Genomic DNA, 10,204 nt, shown 5'->3' on the forward strand with positions numbered 1-10,204 from the left:
AGTGTGTACCCCAGGGGGCCGAAGGTGTCGTCCTTCCCCCCCAGCGGCAGTGTGAACCCCAGGGAGCTGAAGGTGTCCTCCTTCCCCCCCAGCGGCAGTGTGTACCCCAGGGAGCTGAAGGTGTCGTCCTTCCTCCCCAGCGGCAGCCTGTGTTTCAGGGAGAGGAGCGAAGCACCCTCTCTCCCCAGCGGCGGCTTACCCTAACAAGGGGAGACATCGATCGCCCAGACGGCGCAGATGGGACCGTGGTCTCTGCACCTGACCTACCGGGATGCTGGACAGCCTGTCCAGATCCCCCACTACCCTCACCAGGACAACAGGAGGAGGGGGTGAGTACAAATTCCCCTCCCCAGTTAACTCCTAACGTGGCCTCAGGGTTAACAGAGGCGATGTTAACCCCTGATGACTCCCATGTTCCTCTGGCTACTGAGCCGGACTACGGTCTCAGCACCCCAGCAGAAGAGCTGACAGCTGGGCAGAGTGCAGTCGGCCTCTGCCCTCCCTCAAGTCCCCACAGCATGTTGCCCCATCACCACAGCAAAATACCCAGGTGCAGTAACTGTTTCTTGTGGGTGGGTCACCCTTGTACCTGTTTGTTGTGGGTGGGCTACTCGGGCATCTGGTTATTGTGGGTTGGTGGATCGACTAATGGAGGCACTGACCGACAGAAGGTCAGGTGCCTGGTTAGTCTTCCCCCCAAAGGGGAGATGTGTGACAAACTGCCATTTGCCACTGGGCATTGTAGAGGACTTATGGCTAGCCTCCTGCCCTACGACTATGGCCCCGGGACATGTTGCCCTTCAGGAACAGTGACAGAACTGTGCCGCATGTCTGGACTGTTGGTGGGACCTAACGCGGTCAGCCGTGTATGCTGGGGATTCTGTGGAGCTGCAATCGGATGCGCGGATACACGAACGCCGCTGACCCTTACCTTCTGCCATACTGAACTTTCAGCTCCAGAGACTATGTCCCGTTCGAAGATGGGACTTAGTCGTTTTTCTGCATGGAATTGACCGACCGCACAGCCCAAATCTATGGAACTGTTTTGGGCAGGAGATTGTGCTTGCGGTCGGTCATAAAGGACTTCCACTAAACTTTTGATCCGCTGGAGGGATTTGTGTGATTTTTGGAAGTGTTTATGTTTGATGTATGCAGAGTTTAAATATGTAATTTTTATGGAGATGGGATGTATGGTTTTAAAGTTACAGTGTATGTTTAAAAAACTGTATTTTTACTGTCTGTGATAGTTATGTTAATCCATAATTATATCCCAGACAGAAGGGAGGATTTTGTGTATTTGGGTGGGGATTCCTCTCCTATTGTTCCCACATGTGTATTCGTGATTTCCCTTTGTCCTGGGAGATAATTGAATTGCACTTCGGGTGTCTCCAGGCAGAGAGGAGGAAACCATGATGCATTGTGGGGACCTGCATAAATATGGGCGGGTAGCCCTCAATAAAGAGTTCATGCTCAGTTCATGTTTTTCTAACCCTTCAAAACGCAGCCTCGTCTCGTTATTGGAGGGAATTGCTGCATCACGCTGGGGATTGCTATGCTCTGCATATTCCCTGGAGGAGAGATCTTTCCCACACGGTCCTGAATGCTGGAGGTTCGTTCAGGGTGGAAGGAAGACGGCACGGCTCCAGTTAAGCTACGGCGGTTGTGGAGTCTGCGGTGCTTGTGGTGTCCAGTGCGGTGCTTGTGGTCCTCGGCGCAAGCTAGGAAGCGTCCATTAACGGAAGTGGATCCGTTACAGCGTTATACGCTTATTATCACTGAGATTCTCCAGGATAGCATCTCTTAGAAAACCTTCACACAGTTTACCCACAACAGAGGTAAGACTTACCGGCCTATGGCGGAGTCAAGTCCAATCAGTATGGAGAAGGGTCAGCAACCTCTGGCACTCCAGCTGTTGTGAAACTACTAATACTCCCATCATGATCAATTTACTTCTGTGGGAATTCTAAGAGCAGCAAGCTTGCATGCTGGGAGTTGTAGTTTCATAACAGCTTGAGTGCTAAAGATTGATAATCGCTACTATGGAGAGAGGAGAGAACACACATGACAATGTCTGCAGACAATACTGCCCCCCCCCCCCTCCCCTGTGGGACCCCACTACTAACACTGACCTCTCCAATACTGCCCCCTGTGGTGCCCCACTACTAACACTTACCTCTCCAATACTGCCCCCTGTGGTACCCCACTACTAACACTGACCTCTACAATACTGCCCCCTGTGGTACCTCACTACTAACACTGACCTCTCCTATACTGCCCCCTGTGGTACCCCACTACTAACACTGACCTCTCCAATACTGCCCCCTGTGGTACCCCACTACTAACACTGACCTCTCCAATACTGCCCCCTGTGGGACCCCACTAATAACACTGACCTCTCCAATACTGCCCCCTGTGGTACCCCACTACTAACACTGACCTCTCCCATACTGCCCCCTGTGGGACCCCACTAATAACACTGACCTCTCCAATACTACCCCCTGTGGTACCCCACTACTAACACTGACCTCTCCGATACTGCCCCCTGTGGTAACCCACTACTAACACTGACCTCTCCAATACTGCCCCCTGTGGTACCCCACTACTAACACTGACCTCTCCAATACTGCCCCCTGTGGTACCCCACTACTAACACTGACCTCTCCAATACTGTCCCCTGTGGTACCCCACTACTAACACTGATCTCTCCAATACTGCCCCCTGTAGTACCCCACTACTAACACTGACCTCTCCAATACTGCCCCCTGTGGGACCCCACTACTAACACTGACCTCTCCAATACTGCCCCCTGTGGTACCCCACTACTAACACTGACCTCTCCAATACTGCCCCCTGTGGTACCCCACTACTAACACTGACCTCTCCGATACTGCCCCCTGTGGTAACCCACTACTAACACTGACCTCTCCAATACTGCCCCCTGTGGTACCCCACTACTAACACTGACCTCTCCAATACTGCCCCCTGTGGTACCCCACTACTAACACTGACCTCTCCAATACTGTCCCCTGTGGTACCCCACTACTAACACTGATCTCTCCAATACTGCCCCCTGTAGTACCCCACTACTAACACTGACCTCTCCAATACTGCCCCCTGTGGGACCCCACTACTAACACTGACCTCTCCAATACTGCCCCCTGTGGTACCCCACTACTAACACTGACCTCTCCCATACTGCCCCCTGTGGGACCGCACTAATAACACTGACCTCTCCAATACTACCCCCTGTGGTACCCCACTAGTATCACTGACCTCTCCAATACTGCCCCCTGTGGTGCCCCACTACTAACACTGACCTCTCCAATACTGCCCCCTGTGGTACCCCACTAATAACACTGACCTCTCCAATACTACCCCCTGTGGTACCCCACTACTAACACTGACCTCTCCGATACTGCCCCCTGTGGTAACCCACTACTAACACTGACCTCTCCAATACTGCCCCCTGTGGTACCCCACTACTAACACTGACCTCTCCAATACTGCCCCCTGTGGTACCCCACTACTAACACTGACCTCTCCAATACTGTCCCCTGTGGTACCCCACTACTAACACTGATCTCTCCAATACTGCCCCCTGTATTACCCCACTACTAACACTGACCTCTCCAATACTGCCCCCTGTGGGACCCCACTACTAACACTGACCTCTCCAATACTGCCCCCTGTGGTACCCCACTACTAACACTGACCTCTCCCATACTGCCCCCTGTGGGACCGCGCTAATAACACTGACCTCTCCAATACTACCCCCTGTGGTACCCCACTACTATCACTGACCTCTCCAATACTGCCCCCTGTGGTACCCCACTACTAACACTGACCTCTCCAATACTGCCCCCTGTGGTACCCCACTACTAACACTGACCTCTCCAATACTGCCCCCTGTGGTACCCCACTACTAACGCTGACCTCTCCAATACTGTCCCCTGTGGTACCCCACTACTAACACTGATCTCTCCAATACTGCCCCCTGTGTTACCCCACTACTATCACTGACCTCTCCAATACTGCCCCCTGTGGTACCCCACTACTAAAACTGACCTCTCCAATACTGCCCCTGTGGTACCCCACTACTAACACTGACCTCTCCCATACTGCCCCTGTGGTACCCCACTACTAACACTGACCTCTCCAATACTGCCCCCTGTGGTACCCCACTACTAACACTGACCTCTCCAATACTGCCCCCTGTGGTACCCCACTACTAACACTGACCTCTCCAATACTGTCCCCTGTGGCACCCCACTACTAACACTGATCTCTCCAATACTGCCCCCTGTAGTAACCCACTACTAACACTGACCTCTCCAATACTGCCCCCTGTGGGACGCGACTAATAACACTGACCTCTCCAATACTGCCCCCTGTGGTACCCCACTACTAACACTGACCTCTCCCATACTGCCCCCTGTGGGACCGCACTAATAACACTGACCTCTCCAATACTACCCCTGTGGTACCCCACTACTATCACTGACCTCTCCAATACTGCCCCCTGTGGTACCCCACTACTAACACTGACCTCTCCAATACTGCCCCCTGTGGTACCTCACTACTAACACTGACCTCTCCAATACTGCCCCCTGTGGTACCCCACTACTAACACTGACCTCTCCAATACTGTCCCCTGTGGTACCCCACTACTAACACTGACCTCTCCAATACTGCCCCCTGTGGTACCCCACTACTAACACTGACCTCTCCAATACTGTCCCCTGTGGTACCCCACTACTAACACTGACCTCTCCAATACTGCCCCCTGTAATACCCCACTACTAACACTGATCTCTCCAATACTGCCCCCTGTGGTACCCCACTACTATCACTGACCTCTCCAATACTGCCCCCTGTGGTACCCCACTACTAAAACTGACCTCTCCAATACTGCCCCTGTGGTACCCCACTACTAACACTGACCTCTCCCATACTGCCCCTGTGGTACCCCACTACCAACACTGACCTCTCCAATACTGCCCCCTGTGTTACCCCACTACTAACACTGACCTCTCCAATACTGCCCCCTGTGGGGAATCACAAACCAGAATCAGCAGTCTGCAAAGAGTTGAGAAACACAGGGACACTATCAGTGTCTGCAGAGGAGAAACCAGTTCAAAACCCAAAACCCAGCTCAACCACCTACTATGCTTATGGGTTCTTGATGGTTAGACGACCTTTAGAAATGCAGTGTGGCCTTTTTTACATAAAAATAGGGGTCAGTTAGCACATCCCAATGCCATGGCTGCACACACGAAGAAAAAAAGACAATGCAACGGCACTCTTCAAAACACAAATAAAGTGCAATAATGCCATCAAAAACGACATCCATATATAAATTTTTCTCAAAATTTATTGTTCTACATGTCTTTGATAAAAAAAAAATGTTTGGGTAAAAAAAAAATGGTTTGGGTAAAAGTTATAGCGTTTACAAACTATGGTACAGAAATGTGAATTTCCGCTTTTTGAAGCAGCTCTGACTTTCTTAGCACCTGTCATGTTTCCTGAGGTTCTACAATGCCCAGACAGTACAAACACCCCACAAATGACCCCATTTCGGAAAGTAGACACCCTAAGGTATTCGCTGATGGGCATAGTGAGTTCATAGAACTTTTTATTTTTTGTCACAAGTTAGCGGAAAATGATGATTTTTTTTTTTTTTCTTACAGTCTCATATTCCACTAAATTGTGACAAAAAATAAAAACTTCCATGAACTCACTATGCCCATCACGAAATACCTTGGGGTGTCTTCTTTCCAAAATGGGGTCACTTGTGGGGTAGTTATACTGCCCTGGCATTCTAGGGGCCCTAATGTGTGGTAAGTAGTTTGAAATCAAAATCTGTAAAAAATGGCCGGTGAAATCCGAAAGGTGCTCTTTGGAATGTGGGCCCCTTTGCCCACCAAGGCTGCAAAAAAGTGTCACACATGTGGTATCTTCGTACTCAGGAGAAGTTGGGCAATGTGTTTTGGGGTGTCATTTTACATATACCCATGCTGGGTGAGAGAAATATCTTGGCAAAGGACAACTTTTCCCATTTTTTTATACAAAGTTGGCATTTGACCAAGATATTTATCTCACCCAGCATGGGTATATGTAAAATGGCACCCCAAAACACATTGCCTAACTTCTCCTGAGTACGGAGATACCACATGTGTGACACTTTTTTGCAGCCTAGGTGGGCAAAGGGGCCCATATTCCAAAGAGCACCTTTCGGATTTCACCGGCCATTTTTTAGAGATTTTAATTTCAAACTACTTACCACACATTAGGGCCCCTAGAATGCCAGGGCAGTATAACTACCCCACAAGTGACCCCATTTTGGAAAGAAGACACCCCAAGGTATTCAATGAGGGGCATAGCGAGTTCATAGAATTTTTTCTTTTTTGTCACAAGTTAGTGGAATATGAGACTTTGTAAGAAAAAAAAAAATCATTTTCCGCTAACTTGTGACAAAAATAAAAAATTCTAGGAACTCGCCATGCCCCTCACGGAATACCTTGGGGTGTCTTCTTTCCAAAATGGGGTCACTTTTGGGGTAGTTATACTGCCCTGGCATTCTAGGGGCCCTAATGTGTGGTAATTAGTTTGAAATTAAAATCTGTAAAAAATGGCCTGTGAAATCCGAAAGGTGCTCTTTGGAATGTGGGCCCCTTTGCCCACCTAGGCTGCAAAAAAGTGTCACACATGTGGTATCTCCGCACTCAGGAGAAGTTGGGCAATGTGTTTTGGGGTGTTATTTTACATATACCCATGCTGGGTGAGAAAAATATCTTGGCAAAGGACAACTTTTCCCATTTTTTTATACAAAGTTGGCATTTGACCAAGATATTTATCTCACCCAGCATGGGTATATGTAAAATGACACCCCAAAACACATTGCCCAACTTCTCCTGAGTACGGTGATACCACATGTGTGACACTTTTTTGCAGCCTAGATGCGCAAAGGGGCCCACATTCCGTTTAGGGGGGCATTTTTAGACATTTGGATCCCAGACTTCTTCTCACGCTTTAGGGCCCCTAAAATGCCAGGGTAGTATAATGCCAGGGTAGTACCCCACATCTGACCCCATTTTGGAAAGAAGACACCCCAAGGTATTCATTGAGGGGCATAGCAAGTTCATAGAATTTTTTTTTTTTGCCACAAGTTAGCGGAAATTATTATTATTTTTTTTCTCACAAAGTCTCCCTTTCCGCTAACTTGAGACAAAAATTTCAATCTTTCATGGACTCAATATGCCCCTCACGGAATACCCTGGGGTGTCTACTTTCCGAAATGGGGTCACATGTGGGGTATTTATTCTGCCCTGGCATTTTAGGAGCCCTAAAGCGTGAGAAGAAGTCTGGAATATAAATGTCTAAAAATTTTTACGCATTTGGATTCCGTGAGGGGTATGGTGAGTTCATGTGAGATTTTATTTTTTTGAGACAAAAAAATGTCTGAATGGAGCCTTACAGGGGGGTAATCAATGATAGGGGGATGATCAGGGAGTCTATATGGGGTGATCACCCCCCTGTCATTGATCACCCCCCTGTAAGGCTCCATTCGGACGTCCGTATGTTTTTTACGGATTCACGGATACATGGATCGGATCCGCAAAACACGTACGGACATCTGAATGGAGCCTTACAGGGGGGTGATCAATGACAGGAGGGTGATCAGGGAGTCTATATGGGGCGATCACCCCCCTGTCATTGATCACCCCCCTGTAAGGCTCCATTCAGATGTCCGTATGTGTTTTGCGGATCCGATCCATGTATCCGTGGATCCGTAAAAATCATATGGACGTCTGAATGGAGCCTTACAGGGGGGTGATCAATGACAGGGGGTGATCAAGGAGTCTATATGGGGTGATCACCTCCGTCATTGATCACCCCCCTGTAAGGCTCCATTCAGATGTCCGTAAGTGTTTTGCGGATCCGATCCATGTATCCGTGGATCTGTAAAAATCATATGGACGTCTGAATGGAGCCTTACAGGGGGGTGATCAATGACAGGGGGGTGATCAGGGAGTCTATATGGGGTGATCACCTCCGTCATTGATCACCCCCCTGTAAGGCTCCATTCAGACGTCCGTACGTGTTTTGTGGGTCCGATCCATGTATCCGTGGATCCGTAAAAATCATATGGACGTCTGAATGGAGCCTTACAGGGGGGTGATCAATGACAGGGGGGTGATCAATGACAGGGGGTGATCAGGGATTCTATATGGGGTGATCAGGGGTTAATAAGGGGTTAATAAGTGACAGGGGGGGTGTAGTGTAGTGGTGTTTTGTGCTACTTATTACTGAGCTGCCTGTGTTCTCTGGTGGTCGATCCAAGCAAACGGGACCACCAGAGTACCAGGTAGCAGGTATTTTAGACGCTGTTATCAAAACACCGTCTAATATACCTGTTAGGGGTTAAAAAAATCACATCTCCAGCCTGCCAGCGAACGATCGCCGCTGGCAGGCTGGAGATCCACTCGCTTACCTTCCGATCCTGTGAACGCGGGCGCCTGTGTGCGCGCGTTCACAGGAAATCTCGCGTCTCGCGAGAGGACGCGTATATGCGTACAGGAGGAATAAATCGACCGCCTCCAGGACGCGTCCCTGCGTTCGGTGGTCCGGAGGCGGTTAAACTGCTGTATGGCCACACGGCAGGGTGCAGAAGGAAAGGAACGCCATATGGTTTTTGGAAGGCAGTTTTTGCTGGACTGTTTTTTTGACACCATGTCCTATTTGAAGCCCCCTTGATGCACCCCTTGAGTAGAAACTCCAAAAAAGTGACCCCATTTAAGAAACTATACCCCTCAAGGTATTCAAAACTGATTTTAAAAACTTTGTTAACCCTTTAGGTGTTCCACAAGATTTAATGGCAAATGGAGATGAACGCTCAGAATTTCAATTTTTTTGTTACTTTACATCACAAAAAGTGTAATATAGAGCAACCAAAAATCATATGTACCCTAAAATAATACCAACAAAACTGGCACCTTTCCAAAATGGGGTCACTTTTTGGAGTTTCTACTCTAGGGGTGCATCAGGGGGGTTTCAAATGGGACATGGTGTTAAAACACCAGTCCAGCAAAATCTGCCTTCCAAAAACCATATGGCGTTCATTTCCTTCTGCTCCCTGCCTTGTGCCCGTACAGCAGTTTATGACCACATATGGGGTGTTTCTGTAAACTACAGAATCAGGGCAATAAATACTAAGTTTTGTTTGGTTGTTAACCCTTGTTTTGTTAGCGGAAAAAAAAATATTAAAATTGAAAATCTGCCAAAAAAGGGAAATTCTGAAATTTCATCTCCATTTTCCATTAATTCTTGTGGAACAGCTAAAGGGTTAACAACATTTTTAAAATCAGTTTTGAATACCTTAATGGGTGTAGTTTCTAAAATGGGGTCATTTTTGGGTGGTTTCTATTATGTAAGCCTCACAAAGTGACTTCAGACCTGAACTGCTCCTTAAAAAGTGAGTTTTGGAAATTTTCTGAAAAATTTTAAGATTTGCTTCTAAACTTCTAAGTCTTCTAACGTCCGCAAAAAAATAAAATGTAATTTACAAAATGATCCAAACATGAAGTAGACATATGGGGAATGTAAAGTAATAACTATTTTTGGAGGTATTATTTATTATCTATTATAAAAGTAGAGATTAGAGGCCCGCGGGGTCACGCTCCCAGTGTGATCTCTTTGCCGAGCCTATGATTGGGTCTGTGGTATTCAGTTTAGACAGCTGTATACGCAGCTTTTGCGTCAGACAGCTGGTAAAGGATGGGTCTTGTATATTTAAGTTGTGTCCAGCTGTTTTCCAGTTACTTCACGATGGTTTGTATAGGCTCTTGTTTCTGAGCACCATTTAGATATCTGACCCCACCGATCATCAATATGTAAGCCCTGGAAAAAGTATTCCTGCCAGTATGGCTGCCTCCACAGGGATGTCACTGGCTTTTTTTGAACTCTCCTTTTGCAATGATACACCCCACACCCCTGTATCACTGGATAAATAGTAGAACGCATAATAGTAGAACATAGCCATAGATCAGATTTTATATTGGTAGAAGCCTTGTCTGTGCAGGGGTTTTGCAGAAAGATTTAAAATTTAACTTTCCAGCTGCCACCACTAGAGGGCGCTAGTCAGGGTTCAATGTATGTACAGGATGTATTAAGCTCCCTCTAGTGGTCACTGCAGGTAATTGGCATG

Source organism: Bufo bufo, chromosome 5, assembly GCF_905171765.1.
Source record: "Bufo bufo chromosome 5, aBufBuf1.1, whole genome shotgun sequence".
NCBI classification, from domain to species: Eukaryota; Metazoa; Chordata; class Amphibia; order Anura; family Bufonidae; genus Bufo; species Bufo bufo.